Here is a 15,409-nt window from a genome sequence, read left to right as displayed (position 1 = left end):
GAAATCTGGACATTAAGGCTCATGTGAATTTATGTGATTGGCAATACTCTGTGTATATAGTTGCACGTTCTTTTTTTTTTTAATTTTAATTTTTTTTTAGAGAGAGAGAGGGTGTGTGTGTGTGTGTGTGTGTGTGTGTGTGTGTGTGGGCACGCACCCGTGCGCACGCGTATGTGCCCATGTGCAAGCGGAGGGAGGGGCAGAGGGAGAGAGAGAATCTTAAGCAGACTCCATGCTCACTGCCGAGCCGGATGTGGGGTTTGATCCATGATTTTGGGATTATGATCTAAGTCAAAATCGTAAGTCTGATGCTTAACTGACAGAGCCACCCAGGTGACCCTAGGGTCACACATTCTTAATGAAAACAGTGACACTGTTCAAAGCTCCACAGAGAGGAAACAACTGTAAATTCTGTAACTGACGCTTCCTTGGATTCTGCTGTATGTATGCAGTTTTTTTCTTCGTGGACGTAAATCAGCGTCCTCTAGCTACAATAAACCATAACCACGGGCACCGCGGCTTTCAGTGACTTATGAGTCATGCTAGCAAGTTAGTGAAACTTCAGGTGGTCTTGGGACCCTCTAAAGTTCAGTTGATGTCGGAGTGAGAATAATCTTGTGGACTGGTTTACTCTAATTTTCTAGCTTGCCACTGGTTCCTATACTAGCCCCAATCTGATTTCTAGGCTTTTCCAGATATGTACCTTCTTATTTGGGCAAAATGCTTCAAAGTGATTCCAGCTTCTCCCTGCTGTGTGTGTGATTGCAATTATGTCCAAAGCTGTACACACTGGTTTTTTTGTTGTTGTTGTTGTTGTTGTTGTTGTTTTGTTTTAACCCACACCTTCTTACAGGGATTTCAGGTTTACCCTCTTATTTAATTTGCTACTGGGCAACAGATAGTATGATATAAGCGGAGTCTTAACAAGTGCTTACATGTCAGGATTTCCTTCTGCTGCTCTAAAAACCCTTGTGCTTCTGTGTGAATTGCCTGCTGGATCGTGAGAGGCCTGTGGTGACCCAGGCACCCCCAAGTCCCCAGCTGACAGCCTGCCAATTAGGAGAGCTGTGAACGAAGCCACACTAGGTTACCTCATAGTCAGCTGACCTGCCACCTAAATACAGGCACATACGCAAGACCAGCTGACATTATTAGTCAAGCCTCAAGAAGGCACTCACATTGACTAGTACTGATACATGAAAAAAGGACTTAAAAGGGAAAAGGAGTATAAAGGGAATAGTCCTTTTCTCAGTCATGTTATCAAGCATATTATGCAATGGGAAAAGACATGACTTATCTCAGACCTACTGAATGAAAAGAACTTGTATTGCGTGGAAGATAAACGGCTCCTTGAATAAAAAGGATACTGGATAAATGAGATGCTTATCCACTGTAGTTGCTCATATTTTTAGGGTTGCATTTGTAATTCATAAGGTACACTAGAGTGAAACATTATCTCAAGGTAGGCATTTTAAGAATATAGATTGTTTAAAGAAGTCCAGTTATATTCCAATTATAGTCACACTCTAATCTGTCATTTCCCCCCTCTCCCCCTGCCCTTGGGGCATACCTGTAACCCTCTAGAGGACAATAGAAAATCAGTGGTTTCTTGCTGTTACCCTAGGAATAGTAAGGTACATATGGCACATTAATGTCTAAATGGGTTTTATTTGCTACACGTTGCAATATATTTGGTTTGTGCTTAAAATTATAATATAAATCTAAAACTTACGTGTTCAAAACTATTGCATGAGATCAGTCTCCCAAAATTCATATGTTGAAGCCTTATATACAAGATGTCTATATTTGGAAACAATGTCAATTAAGGTTAAATAAGGTCATAAGAGTGGACACCTAATCAAATAGTACTGGTATCCTGAAAAGAAGAGGACGAGACACCACAGATCTCTCTCTCTCTCTCTCTCTCTCTCTCCCCCCATACACATACAGAGGAAAGGCCACCTGATACCTAGCAACAAGGTAACCAACTTCAATGTAAGAAGAGAGATCTCACCAGACACAAGCTAGGCTCCCTTGATCTTGGATTTCAAGCCTCCAGAATTGTGAGAAAATTAATTTCTGGTATCGAAGTCACCCAGTCTGTGTGCTTTGTTATGGCAGCCTGAGCAAAGTAATAATACTCCCTGTTTCTCTGTTACTTAAAATGAATCACTATAATTTCTCCATGAGCTAGTGCTTATCACCCATTCCATTCTACTGTGTTGGTGTTAGGAACTGCATGATGCTTGTCTTCCTAGAACTTAATTAGAGCTTGTAAATCATTTTAATTAGACCTTTTAATGAAATATTGAATGATGGAAATTTCATTATCATTGCATCCTTTAAAATTATAATTAAGAATTTTGGAATCTTTCAATAATATTTATTGTTGTAGAGTAAGCTTGTTGTATGTGCTTAAAATAAACTAAATGGTAAGTATTCATTTTTTAAACTCCATGTAGACTTGGAAAACTGGTGGGAGTATTGAAATGAAGACCAATTTCTAAGTGAGATTCATTAGGTCTGCATGGTTTTGCTTTGCATGCACTTTAAAACGAATATCATTAAGGGCACCTGGGTGGCTCCTGGTTAAGGGTCCGACTTTGGCTCAGGTCATGATCTCAGGGTTTGTGAGTCTGAGCCCTTCATCGGGCTCTGTGTTGACAGCTCAGAGACTGGAGCCTGCTTCATATTCTGGGTCTCCCTCTCTCTCTTTTCCTTCTCCCCCTCTCTCTTAAAAATAAATAAGCATTAAAAAATTAAAAAGAAAAAACGAAAATTAATATCATTGCAATAGGTGAAAGAGCAATGGAATCCTTAGGCAAACGATGGACTTGGGTGATTATGAGGTATCAATGTAGTTTATCAATTGTTATAAATGTATCACTTTGGAGAGGAGTGGGCTATGCCTATATAGAGGCAGGGGGTTGTGGGAAATCTCTTTAACCTTCATTTTAATTATTTTACTATGAATCTAAAACTGCTCTAAAAAGTCAAGTTTTGTATATATAATGACAACCTAATTTTTAATCCAAAATTTCACAAAAGCAACTGACAGTCTCATAACAATAATAGCATATATGGATGATGTTAAATTTTCATACATCAAAATTGAAAACATCATAAGCCATGGAATTAAAAAAGAGTAATGAGTCCTATAGTTATCACTATACAAACTTGTGGAAGAGCTATTATCCCTAAAGCTGATTTGTCATTTCATCCATTCAAAAACATATATTAAGCACCAGGGAAATATCTTCTGTATCAAAAATGTAAATTTCTGAAGTGGGTGATCTGATCTTAGTAGGAAAAATGATCAAACAGGTTAAAAAATAATTTCCTGCTCAGAGTGGTTAAAAATAAATTTTGAATTAATGAGGATGGTGTATAATTTGCATGAAAGATATGGAAATATCAGGAGGCAAAGGAATAGTTTATGACTTAGTGTAGTAAAGGGCCTCCTAAGGGGAGAAGGAATCTGTGAACTGATCAGTCTGTCAGGACAACAAATGAGATAGGGGAAATTCATGTTTAAAGAAATGTTTTCTTTTCAGAGGAAAGAAACTGATAGGCAATGAAGTTATCTGTACTAATAGAAAAAAGTAAAATTTTGCCTTTGTTTTTGGCTAATTGGATCATGCAAATTGTGTAGAAATCTGATATAGAACCATTCAACCATTTTCAACCCAAAGCTGTGTTAAAACTTTGATGAGGATTGGAAGCCAATATTCCCCAACTAGCATAAATTTTTTTCCTCCTCACTTCTGTAGCATCTTATGTAGAAATTCTCATAGCTTCTACCATATTGCATTGAAATAATGTTTTAAAATAACTATCTTTTGTATCAGGTCAAATTCACTAAACACCAATTATCAGAATTTATTTCATTGTCTCTCCAGAATTAGGCACATGGTCTAACACCTAATAGGTGCTCAACCAGTGTTTACAGATGTAAACTATAAACTAATCCTTCTGGTTAACTAAAGAACTATTTCCCAACAGTAGACATGGTACAGAGAAATCCAGTCTTTATAGGATTTCAAAGACATTAGATTTAAATTATATAAAATTTAAAATCCAAAATAGTGCTGGAGAAATGTGGCAATCTACCTTTTCTTTTCAAAAAATATTTTTCAGTCATTCTACTTGATAGCTTTATACTTATTACACTTTTATTAAACCATTTTTAAAATCTTTGAATTCCTAATGAACTCCTGCACTAACAATCGATTTAATTATTGGCTTCTTCTATGTATGCTTGGCTGCAAACAAACATAAATTTCTATTTGCATTCTGGACTTCCAGCACTTACTACCCTGTTGTTAATGTGTTGAATGAATCATCAACGAACTGAAGTATTTAAATGTCAGGATCAAGTACTTTGATGGTATTAATTAAAATTAAAAAAAAATCTCGAATCATGTAATTTGTTTTGTTTCTAATTTGCTCTGAGACACAAAAAAATCCACTTAATTTTCATAATCCAAATTATAAGTGAATGAAAAACACATAATATATGACTATATATAAATTTAGAAGATTTTGTTGGTATATAAAATTAAGTACAGCATAAATAGGGAAAAGGCTTCTTCCAATATGAAATGGAATATGCCATAGAGTGATTTAAAATGTTTTTATTGCTGTTAGAGATTTTTAAATGACAATTAAGGTAGTTGAATATGTTTTATTACCAAAATAATACTTTTATGATTCTGCTTTAGACTAAAAAGAAATTGTTGGATGAGCCGGATATACACTGGCTGTATTCTTAGTCTTACAAAAGGTTTTAAGAGAGAAAGACACACACACACACACACACACACACACACACACACACACACGCACACGCACCCCAGATACATGTTAAAGATCTTTTAATTTGAATACTTTATTTTTTATTGTGACATTCCTGTTTTTATATAGAAATTAATCTATTTTAAGGAGTGTGGCATATAGAAAGAATACATTTGATGGGTTTGAAAAACAAACCACTAAATTGTATGCTTAGAATAGGATATAAATATTTGTTCTTTTAGTGCTCATCCAATAAGTAAATCTTATGTTATCCCAGGCAAAAATCCATCTAGTTTCTACTAGAAGGAAGGAAGGAAGGAAGGAAGGAAGGAAGGAAAGAAAGAAAGAAAGAAAGAAAGAAAGAAAGAAAGAAAGCAAGCAAGCTTTTCTATTTAAGCCAGACATCTTCAATTCTACTTTTTTATAGAAAGGTTAAACCTGTTTTCTCTTTTCATTTCATTTTATTTTTTAAATATTCACTTGTTTGCTTATATAATTTTGCATTTTTATTGTGAATTATTTTAAATACATATTTTTAAAATTCCCACCAAATATTTAAAATATAAAAATATTCATAATATAAAGTGAGTCCAGCATATTATTGAGTACTTGTTATATTATTATTGAAATAAAACCTACAAATAACAAAGGAAGAGACCAGCTGGACACTATTTGTCATATTATTACGTCTCTCCCTTCTTCCCCAGTATTAGCCATATGCTACACTGGTTGTTTATTATTCAACAGGTCAAATATAAATAAATATTTGCTGAGTGAAAACACACCAAGCATTCTCATAGACACTACATTGGGAACAGAATATAGCAGCTACAGAGTTTATAAACATAACCTAGATTTATGCATCCATAAAAATGCATGGCATTATTTTCATGATTTTGAAATATGTAAACAATGACAGAAATATATTTCTATTGTATGTATAGTAACTTACAAAAATTTTACTAAAAAAAAGTTTTTTAGAAACCCATGTTAAAAATATTTATCTGTAGTCAATATATGTCATAGGCTATATTGAATTTCCATGTATACCTTACTGATGGAAAATACTATATATATCCACATGTTATATATCTCTACTTTTCTTTTGGAGATTTCTTTCTTTTGTTATAAAAACAGTGGTGCCATGGACATTCTTAAACATGTCCTTTCAAACACATAAACTTTGATATTGCTAGACTATATATCTTAGAGAGAAATTGCTGGCTCAAAGGATGTACACATTGTCTACATTAGATAATACTGATATAATTCTCATCAAAGTATTTATACCAATTTGCTCTCCAGATAACAGTGAGGTGTTTTGCTCTAACATATCATTGCCATCAATTATTATTGTCAGTTTTTCCAGATTTTAACTTTGACAATATAAAAATATTTATATATATATGTATGTATGTATGCATGCATATATTATTTTTTATCTTAGAGACAGAAAGAGAGAGAGTGGAAAAGAAGAGGCAGAAGGAGAGAGAAAGAAATTTAAGCAGGCTCTACATTCAGCACAGACCTCAACATGGGACTCAATCCCATGATTCAAGGATCATGACCGGAACCAAAATCCAAAGGCAGACGCTCAAACAACTGAGTCACCCTTAAAATACTGTCTTAATATGATTTTGAATTGTGCTTTATGGCTTATAAGTAAAGTGAGCATTTTTGATATGCATGTTGTTATATTATCTATGATCAGATTCCTCTCTTGCCTATTTTGATCATTACTATTTTGTTATTAACATTTAGGAGTTATAGGTATTGCATCCTATTAGTTCATTTGAATTTTCACTTTCTTTCCTGTACCTTTTGTAGGATACCTTTTTAATGTTAATGAGATCAATTTTTTAATTCTTTGTGCTTTTAATATTTTAACATAAGACCATAAATATACCATCTAATTTTTATTCTTTTTGAAGATTTTTAACATTTATATATTTTTGAGAGACGAAGTGTGAGCGAGGGAGGGCAGACTGAGAATCTGAAGCAGGCTGCAGGCTCTGGGTTGTCTGTACTCAGAGCTGTCAACAGCTGTCAGCTGCTCATGCGGGGCTAAAACTTACGAACTATGAGACCATTACCTGAGCCGAAGTCAGATGCTTAACTGACTGAGCCACCCAGGTGCCTCTCTAATATTTCATTCTTGATATTAAAATATTTTGCTTTTATTGAGTAAATAATTTATCAGCTAACCTAATAATCTAATGTTTGTGTGCAGTAAAAGAAAAAGGAAATTAATTTATTTTTTATATGCATAGATAACCCCTTGGCTAATGCCACCTATTGAAACATATAGTTATCACCTCTTCATTTCATTCTATATATAATATTCCAAATTTTAATAGAAGTATCTATTGTTTATAATTATTCTATAAATATATTATATATTATTCTTTTCATTTGTCTATAATATCTTCACAAATTCTTTAACCAATCCAAATAGATGAACTATATGTTTTCTTACATTTCCCCAAATTCTCTGCTTGAAATCTGTATTTCAGATTTTCTTGTTTTATCAATTTGGCTTTTCAGGGTAATTCTGGAGATAGGCAGGGATATAGGCCAGAAATATAGCTTGCATTAACATATTTTAAATACAGAACTCAAGAATACAAGCCTGGGTTAAAACACATGTTGACAAGATATATTTTTTAAGTTAATTGTTTGAGGAATGATAATGAGAAAGTTTTTTATCTTCTAATATCCTTATCCGCTTTTCTATTAATAATAGCACGGATGATAAGTTAGATAATATCCTTACTTTTTAAATCTGTGGAACATTTAACAAGACACAAATGATCAATTCTTACATATAAAAAGTACTCAGTTTGATCATTTTTGCCATTTTGGGGAAAAACTTTTGGGAGACTCCTATTTCTCATCCAAGTAATTTTCTCTGTTCATGATATGTAAATATTAAGGTTTCTGCATAGATATCTATTCACTCATTCAATAAATATTATGAGAAAAATAGATCAATAGACAAACTTTTCACAACAAGAACAATGACTAAAACATATTAGCTACTCAGTATTTGTTAAAAAAATGAATAAAATAACAAGTCATGAGACATTGTGACTAGAGAGGTAAACCTTGAAAAATTGAGGACAGTTCATTTCAAATAGAATTTATAGTTTAGTTTTTAGAAAATGAATTTTGTGGTCGACATACCTTAAGGTTAAAAATTAAGATAAAAAGAGTAATGGAGGCAAACCATAAAAGACTTTTAAATACAGAGAACAAACTGAGGTTGCTGGAGGGGAAGTGGGTAGGGGTATGAGCTTAATGATTAATGGGCATTAAGGAGGGCGCTTGTTGGGATGAACACTGGGAAGTATATGTAAGTGCTGAATCACTGGGTTCTACTCCTGAAACCAATACTACACTGTATGTTAACTAACTTGAATTTAAATAAATAAATTTTTAAAAGATGCTATTGCAGTCACATGGATGAGGATTTGATCACCTACACTAGGTCTGTCATAATTTGAATAGAGGTTAGAATGTGCATGCTCTCTTTATATATAATCACACATGTACAAAATAATATGCACAGACAGAAATTGAAACCGCTGAATTTGTTTCTTAAATGAACTTAGGGAATGGGATAGAAAAGGGAATCAAGAATGCATGGTTTCTAGTTGGGCTGAATGAGTGAATAATGATTGTATTACCAAAAATTATTGAAAAAAATATTGAAATATGAGCAGAATGAGGACATGGTAAACTCTGTTTGAGGTAGATTCTCCTAATTAGCCATATCTCACACATATTGTAAGTCTCAAATGAGGTAAGGAGTGTGAAAAGTTTTTAAGAAATTTAAGACACTGGGGCGTCTGGGTGGCTCAGTTGGTTAGGCATCAACTTCAGCTGAGGTCATGATCTCACTGTTTGTGAGTTCGAGCCCTGCATTAGGCTCTGTACTCCAGCTTGGAGCCTGGAGCCTGCTTCAGATTCTGTCTGTCTGTCTCTCTCTCTCTCTGGTCCTCCTCTGCTTGCACTCTTTCTCTCTTTCTCTGTCAAAAATAAATAAACGTTAAAAAAGTAATAAAAAGAAATTTAAGCCATCAAATCATCTAGGTGTATAAAAGATACCATTATCATTTTCAGCTGAAGAGGAAATTATGTAAATCAGATGTAATGGAAGAATGGAATAGAGAGATGGGTATGCTGATTAATAAAATTAAGGTGGAGCCTGTATATCAGGATAATGAATTTGTGTATGTTAATCTCTCTACCCTCAGAATCTAAGAATCTGTGTTTTAGGCCTACATATTTTTAAATACATTTTTCTCCATAATGTCTTGATTAATGTTTTTCTCATAACATCAAATTTAAGAGAAAATCATAATATTATGTATGGGCATTATGACTATGGTAAAAATACCACAATGTGATAAGTGTCTCAGCCTATATTGAGGGTAAAAACACGAAAGATTATTATAAAATTCACCATCATATCTGCCGTAAGGAAATTCCTGTGAGAACTATACAAAGTCATTCTGATTAACTTTATCCAAAAACAGAAACAAAAACAAAATCACACAAAAAATTGGTCTAATACCTAGAAACAGTATTTCATGTTTATTTAATTAACTTAGAATTTGAGAATAATGCAAAATTGTTTGTAAGAATTAGCTCATAACATAGATGGTATTAGTCAAGTTTATGAGATCAGGGGCACCTGGGTGGCTCAGTTGGTTGAAAGTCTGACTTTTGATTTTGACTTAAGTCATGTTCTGATTTCAGCTCAGGTGGTGACCTCACAGTATAGGACCCAGTCCCAGGTCAGGCTCTGCCGTTAAGGGCATGGAGTCTGCTTAAGATTCTCCCCGTCTCCCTCTTCCCTTGCTCTTCTCATGCTCTCTATCAAAAATAAAAATAAAAATGAAAATTTATGAGATCAAAGCTTGTAAACAATTCTGTGAAACCATTATAGTCCCATGTAAGTATGAAGTTTATTTTAAAATGAGGACATTTGAGATTCAGCAGATGCAGAAAGAAGTATTCTCAGGCTTTCCTTTATGAGACTGAAAGCAGCAAGTTTTGGAAATGAGGCTTCCATAAATTCCTTCTCTACGATGGATCTACTCCCAGGAGGAAGAACCAGACTGAATATACCATAAATCCTTCCTCCAGGGAGTTTAGGACTCTGTAAAAAATAGATGGGCCACCCACACTTTTAGAGACAAACATTATCACAGACTTTCTTCTCTCTCCTTTGTTCTGTTAAGAAAAAATAGTCTTTCAAAAAAAAAAGGCTTTTTCTTTCTCCTCCCTTTCATTTTACAAAGTAGGTATAGAAATCTCTAACTTTAACTATTTAGCAAGACAGCTACTTCATTTGTTGGTTTCCATATACATAGGTATAAACTTTTTTTTCCTATTGATTTGCAGGCCTCAGGCACTACACTGAGAGGTTAGAAGGAAAGATTTACTTTTTTTCTTCTGCAGTTCCAATATGCAAAATGAACCATTGGTGGGGCTGAGGCACAGAGCCTAGATATCTGGTTCTAGATTCTGTGTCTTTAAATAGCCACATTCTTTTGGTTTATTATTTGTTTGTGATTACTGCTTTTGTTTGTTTATTTATCTTTAGGTTTTAAATTTTGAATCTTATTGCTTCTGTGAACAGTGTTGAAGATCATCTCATTGATTACCAAATGTTTTGAAACAAGCCTATAAAGCTGCCCTAACAGAATGCAAAGGTCGGTAATCTCAATCTCAAATTCCTATGAGCATAATAGCTCAATAATCTCTTTCCTTATTAGCAAAAAAAATCTTAAAGATAGTACTTCACAGCAAATATATGAGATTCTCAGTTTCTTCTGACAACACAAGGATTGGTATTCCTGGGATAAAGCCAGAGGACTTTCTACTAGACTGAAGGTAGAATTTTATGTGATGAAATATCAGTAGTTTTGCAAGTTTGTTGTTGAAATAGATAGGCAACTTAAGGTTTACAGGTATGGGAAGCTAACGAGTAAAGAAAAAAGAGTGAATCTGGCCATTTATATTTGCCTATGTATATACTTTGTCAGTGGTGCGGAATAGACATAACTGCACGGTGGGGAGTGCCTTACTCATCAGATTTAACACAGGTTATTTCAGGGCCTCGATCCTGGTACTATCTTGTCCATATTTATTTCCACCTGTAACTTTTGTTATTTTATTATTCTATTATATATATTTAACATTTTTTAATGTTTTATTTTTGTTTTTGAGAGTGACAGAACATGAGCAGTGGAGGGGCAGAGAGAGAGGGAGACAGAATCCAAAGCAGGCTCCAGGTTCTGAGCTGTCAGCACAGAGCCCAACATGGGGCTTGAACCCATGAACTGTGAGATCATGACCTGAACCAAAGTCGGACACTTAACCAACTGAGCCACCCAGGCACCCTATAGTTTATATTTTATAAGTGGCCTTAAGTATTTCCTAAAATTACAGTGAAGAGGGAAACTAATAAATTAAGCAATTATACATATGTATAATACATATATGTGTGTATATTTATATTTACCACCCTCCCCCTTTTGCCTTTAAAGGGACAATTTTGTCATGGAAAGTCACACTACCTGGGAATATATATGGACCAGATAGGATCATATTACACCCAATGTTATTATTATCTTATTATTTTATTAATCCTATACTGGAATGGGTATCATAATAGGGATGAGGGTCTCTTGGCTGCTAATCATCAAGAGACAGATTATATACGGTCTAAAATACCCAGGCTGATTTCTGGCTTTGCTGAAAATAAAGAAGAACTTATTTTTTAATGTCTTAGGCTACTTGCTAAAACATTTCAAAAATGTTTATCATGGCTTTGCAATTAAATGGTTTACTAATATGATTATATTCTAACTGATTTTTCAGCTTTTAAACCTACTCTTTAAGCAGTACAAATCTATATTATGATTAAATATCCAGGCACAAGGTGTGAGAAGAAAACTTAACGGTGTGCGTATATTGGTAGTTTCTTAATTAGACAGCTGGTGAAACCAGAGGAAGTATGTGATGTTCTCTTTTCTTTTGCAGAGAAATTTTGAGAATCAAAACCTGTGACTTCCTTTGCAAAACAAAGAACTGATTACATGTTTAGTCAATAAATGAAGAATGGCTGGTTCCATGCTATGTTTTGTTCATTTATTTCCCCAGCTGCGTTGACAAGGTTTCTTTTGAAACTGCAGTCAAATGAGATGGTCTCCGGGTAGAGAATAGAGAAAACACTGTTTTCTCTTTTTCATAATGTTAGTCCAGCCCTGAAGTGCACCACATACAAACAGGCTCTGAATGCAGAGGTGAGGACACAAAGTAAAGGTTTTTGATCCTGGTGGTTATGATCTACTTTACGAAGGATCTAACATGGGGGGAGCTGCCCTCTCTGTGAGCACGGAGGCCAGTGGTACAGGAACGCTTCTAGGAAAATGTGCAAATCAGAGAACAGGAAGATGGGGATGGCTTTTAAATTCATTCCTTTCTCAAGGAGTGTGTCCATTACCTCCTCATGTGTGCATTTTTCCTTAATTTCCTGGGTCATTTATGTGAGAAAATCAGGTATACCAAAGCACATGGACCTAATCAGGGAGACTAGCCTAGAACAGAAATTTGCACAAGCATTAGTCACCAGAAGGGAGCTTCAGTCTGTCACCCTCGCTTCACTTGAGTTTGGATATCAGAGTATTCATGTTTGGGAATAAAGAATTCAACAGAGGCTCATTTGAAGACAAGTGAGCTGTACTTGAATATTGTGCTGGAAAATCTACCATTTTTCTACTACTGGCTGAGTTAAAATGGTCCTTCCTGACTCCCAACAACCCTTGCTTGTCATTTGAAGGTGGGCTAAAAAAAATATTGTGGCTTAGTGCTTAAGGTCCAATCTGCTGTGGACAAAAGCCTAGGGAAATATTTCACTGCCACCCACTGCCAAGAAGACGGTCATGGATCCTGCTTACTTCTCTCTGGTTTGGAGCAAGGTGTCAAACAAATAGAAAATACCAAACAAAACAAAAATAACAAAGTCTTTACAGCAACAAAACAATGAAGTTAAGCAGGCTAAACAGGCAGACAGACACACACAATCACATCCACTTACATATGTTTTATAATCAAGAAATATTTTTCAGGGTGATTCAAAACTGAGAAAGAAAAATGCACACACACATATCCAAAATATTCGTATTTTCAGTACGAAGAGAAAATAACTATGAAAATGAGAAAATGACAAATATCTGAATCTTTTTCTATCCATTTCCTTTTTGTTTTCTTTTTCTTGACTCTTTCCCCTTTGAATAATAGACTCTCTCATTTCATGCTACAGTGTCTATAAGGAGAACCTTTACATATTCAAGTGTAGTAGAAAAAATACTTAGATAACGTGTTATTAGATTTTTATATTTACACAATACATACATATATACACATGTGTGTTTATATGTAACCTCTAACTCTATATTAAATAAACACAATGGTTCATTTGTAAAATTTAAAGATTTGGGGACTTTACCAGATTATTTCATATAGATATTATACTGAAATATGATTTTTCTGGAACAAAAACCATTATATCAGAGGATTGCAAAGCTGGAAGCGGAGATTTCAAATAAACTTATTTTTATATGTTTTTACAAGAATCGAAGATTCCCCCTGTGATTCAAATGACAATGACAAAGGTGACTTAAGGGGTTCATGTTTTGATTTTGTAGGGAGGGCTCGCTTTGTTACCACAGCCTTAAAGATCCCCCTTTCTATAAATCTGATAGTAGATTATTTGCCTTAAATCTAAGAGGCCAACCATTTGGAGTTTCAAACTCCTGCATCTGTCTGACTTGGCATCACAGTGAGAGGAGTCAGAAGGCCAGACACTATCTCATTGGGAAAGAAAAATTATCATGTCTGAGTACCAGGAATAATGATTCTAAATATGGACAGGTCTAATTCATTCAACATTTCCGTGATGGCCAAATGATACGTGCTGGGCGAGCTCAACCTCTACAGCAGGACTTTTAGCTCTTTGGGAAGATGTGGCAGTGCAGATCTGTGGGAGATAAATGATAGACACATTTTGGGAATGAATGCATTTTCTAGCTCAGACAGGGACCTTTCAGAAATCTTAGGGATTATATTGCTTTCTTTTTCTTAACCATTTATTTTCCTTTATCCAACAAAAGCCACTCTACCCCACCAACCACTTCTGCACATAGCTATTCTTGATACTAATGTTTATACTTTTGTACTTAAAATACTATTGCAAATATTCATCTTTATCTTCTTTGGCAATTGCATTTGTGTGTGTGTGTGTGTGTGTGTGTGTGTGTGCGTGTGTGTGTGTGAAGAACTATTGAAAACAAATGGAAAAGAAGCTGGTTTAAACAAAGGTTATATGAGCATGTGTATTAAAAAGAAGGGATTCTTGGAAATATAAAATAAATAATGTAATATCTTTTATTTGTACCCTCACCCAAAGTCAATAGATTGCGTGTTAATACCATTTTGCTGTTGCCAATCCTCTGGTGTTAAATGGATGGTACTTTCCCACCATTATCATTGGAGAACCATCTCTAACAGTGTATTTCTGCATCACTTTCTGTCCCAGAAAATTGATATAAAAAAATGTGTTTGACAAAATCAACAACACATCTGAATTCTTTGCATGGTCTAATAATACAATGATGTGTTTTATATGTGTTTTTGGCATCTCCTTGTGATTTTGGCATCCCCTTGGTCAATGACAAGATAAATCCTCTAGCACTGCCCCTGGAATCCTAAATTGACACTTATCCTGTGTCAGTAAGGATAAAAGGATGTATAGATGAAGAATATGTACAACAGGTAAAACAACCTTTAAAGCCAGAGTAGTAACTTCAAAAGAAATTTAAAAATGCAGTCCCTTAGGTAAGTATTGTTATGCCTATTATCCTTTTCTATCTATAGGAATCAAAGTGCTGATTCTGGTTGATGTTAATTAAATACAATTCTAGTAGATGTATGCATTATGTTTCAAATGTAAGAACTAATCAGTGGCTAATGTCTAAAAAGGAGTTGAAATACTATCAGAAAAAAAAGATTTTTAAGAAAATACTAACTTGTTTTGATTTCAATATAGCTTATTAATGGACTTTCATAAACTATATTCCTTAGATTTCATTGCTAATATCAACAGCTTACAATCAGTTTCACTATAGGAATATAGTCAGATTATTATTTCCAATTTATTAATCATGTTTTGTCTACTATATACTATTTGGCACAGTAAAAGGCACGGGGTATACAGCAATAAGCAAAATATAGGTGGGTCTTTCAAATAATTTTCACTTAATCCTAATAACAATTGGCTAACACATATAAATTTCTCTACATTTTATAAAATGCATATAAGCATTGAAAAATTGATCCTTTTTGTGACCTATGATAAAGTGTAAATAGTTATTATCATTATTTCCATTTTCATATGAAGAAATCAATCTCCAAAAGCTTAGCTAAATTTACCAATATTTTGGGCTGGTAAGTAGCAGAGTTGGGATGTAATTTTATACTCACTGCATCATGCTCTGCAGGGGCTCTCTAAAATGTAAAGAAATGCTCCTTCACTTTCTAGAGG

The 15,409-nt window shown here is 34.3% G+C and overlaps 1 long non-coding RNA gene across 3 annotated transcripts; it reads left to right on the top strand.

The window, feature by feature from the left end:
• Positions 1-233: 233 nt before the first annotated feature.
• LOC115285827 lies at positions 234-11,935 on the top strand. Of its 3 annotated transcripts, none has more exons than XR_003905711.1 (3): positions 234-299; positions 10,406-10,514; positions 11,848-11,935. It is a non-coding gene; the product is annotated as an uncharacterized LOC115285827 (long non-coding RNA). The 3 variants fall into 3 exon arrangements; XR_003905709.1 differs by lacking the exon at positions 234-299 and adding an exon at positions 488-565; XR_003905710.1 differs by lacking the exon at positions 234-299 and adding an exon at positions 2,044-2,063.
• Positions 11,936-15,409: the final 3,474 nt, after the last annotated feature.

This window comes from Suricata suricatta, chromosome 1 (genome assembly GCF_006229205.1).
Source record: "Suricata suricatta isolate VVHF042 chromosome 1, meerkat_22Aug2017_6uvM2_HiC, whole genome shotgun sequence".
Taxonomy (NCBI): domain Eukaryota; kingdom Metazoa; phylum Chordata; class Mammalia; order Carnivora; family Herpestidae; genus Suricata; species Suricata suricatta.
Note: the sequence above shows the minus strand (reverse complement) of the source record. Positions and strands in the feature narration are given on the sequence as shown.